General features: G+C 33.3%; 1 protein-coding gene across 1 annotated transcript in view; it reads right to left on the reverse strand.

Annotated features, from left to right (window-relative positions):
• The window catches only part of LOC105301920 (zinc finger protein 709-like), a 26,580-nt gene that overhangs the window by 23,897 nt on the left and 326 nt on the right, over positions 1–2,357 (reverse strand). The gene's annotated exons all lie outside the window — the stretch shown is intronic.

Genomic DNA, 2,357 nt, shown 5'->3' on the forward strand with positions numbered 1-2,357 from the left:
TATAATTGACTAATCAAACTGTTTATATTTAAAGATTACAGTGTGATGATTTGATATACATATATTGTATCATATACTTGGAATTTTCTAAGACTGTGGATTAACAAGCATTCTCACCATACACACAAAGTAATTATGTAAAGCGAGGGATGTGTTAATTAACCTGGAAACTAATATGCCTGAGAGATTGGATTGCAAAACTCTTTTCCCTTGTAAAACTTTTAATGCACTTATTTTTTTATATGATCAGCTTTATTGAGGTATAATTAACGTACTAAACACTGCACCTCACTGAAGTTAAAATTCAATGGTTTTTAGTTTCTTCACACATATATGTAATCATCACCATATTAAATTTTTGAACATTTTTGCCACTTCAAAAAAAAAAAAAGGAAGAAAAAGAAAACCTGTCCCTTTACCTATAATTCCCAATCTTCCCATTTTCTTTCTCCAATTCTCAGCTCTAGGCAACCCCTAAGCTGTCTTTACAGATTTCTTTACTCGGAACTTTCATATAACAGGAATATGATTATCTATGGTCTTTGTGATTTACTTCATCAATGTAGCATAAGTTTTTCAAAGACATCCATGTTGTAACCCCTATCAATACTTCGTTTTCATGGATGAGTAATATTCCATTGTATGCATAAATCACATTTTGTTTATTCATCTATTCACAGACATCTGGCTTGTTTCCATCTTTTGGCTGCTATGAATAACATTACTATGAACTTCATGTACAAGTTATTGTTTGAACATGTATTTTCATTTTTCTTGGGCATATAAGAATGAGAATAATTGATGGATCATATGGTAATTCTGGGATTAATTTTTGAGGAACTCCTAGGCTGGTTTCCAGCATGGTTCCACCATTTCATATTTGCACCACTGTGCATGAGGGTTAAAGTTTCTCCATATGTCCTCGACAACATTTGTTTTTATCTCGCTTTTTGATTCTAGCTATCCTGGAGGTTGTGTAGTGGTATCTCATTGATTTTTTGATTTGCATTTCCTTGATGACAAATGATGTCCAGCATCTTTTCGTGTGCTCCTGGCCATTTGTTTATCTTCCTAGGAAAAATGTGTAGTCAATCCTTTGCCATTTTTAAGTCGACTTATTTGACTTTTTATAATTAAGTTATAAGAGGGTTTTTAGATAGTTTCTATACAAGTTTTGCATCAGATATATGAATTGAAAAAATTTTCTCTATGCTGTAGGTTCTGTTTTCACCTTGTTGTTTTGAAATTTTTACTTTCAATAGGGTAATATGCACATGCCATAACATTTACATTTTTGACTTTTTAAATTAATTTGGGTGACATAGGTTAATAACATTATATGTTATATATCTGTATATTACACTGTGTGCTCACCACCTAAAGTCTAGTCTCTTTCTGTCATCATATATTTGACCCTTTTGACCCTCTTCATTCTCCCCCCACTCCTCTTCCCCTCAGGTAAGCTTCATATTGTTGTCTATGAATTTGTTCTCTTTGTTCATTAGTTGCTTTCTGTTTTGTATCCCACATGTGGATTAACAAGCATTCTCATCACACACACAAAGTAACTATGTAAAGTGAGAGAAATCACATGGTTCTTGTCCTTTTCCATCTCATTTATTTTGCGTAGCATGATAGTCAAAAGATCCATCCATGTTGTCACAAATACCAGTATTTCATCCTTTCTTATGGCCAAGTAGTATTCCGCACATCTCAACATTTTTAGAGTGTATGATTCAGTGGTGTAAAGTACATTGACATTGTGAAATCAGTCTCTGGAGCTTTTTTCCTCTTCCAAACTGGAACTCTATCCATTAAAAAACTCCACCCACTGAAATGATAATCTCATGAAAAAACCCTGCACAGAAATGTATAGTAGAATGTTTGACTAAATATCAAGACACTATCATTGAACCCAGTTAGCATAGACGATTTGCACATCTTAATCCCTTTCCCTTTTCACCCATCTCCAAACCCCCTTCCGTCTGGCAATCATCAGAATGTTCTCTGTATCCATGAGTTTGTTTCTGTTTTACTTATTTTGTTACTTAGATTTCACATATAATTGAAATCACATGGCATTTTTCTTTCTGTCTGACTCATTTCACTTAGCATAATATCCTCCAGGCTCCTCTATGTTGTTGCAGAATGAATGAATGAATGAATGAATGAATGAGATTTCATTCTTTTTATGACTAATATTCAATTTCATATATATACCACCTCTTCTTTATCCATTTGTCTATCAATGCACACCAAGGTTGCTTCCATACCTTGACTACTGTAAATAATGCTGCAGTAAACATGGATGAACATGTCTCTTCAAAGTAGTGTTTTGGGTTTTTTCAAATAAATAC

This window comes from Pteropus vampyrus, unplaced genomic scaffold (assembly GCF_000151845.1).
Source record: "Pteropus vampyrus isolate Shadow unplaced genomic scaffold, Pvam_2.0 Scaffold255, whole genome shotgun sequence".
Classification (NCBI taxonomy): domain Eukaryota; kingdom Metazoa; phylum Chordata; class Mammalia; order Chiroptera; family Pteropodidae; genus Pteropus; species Pteropus vampyrus.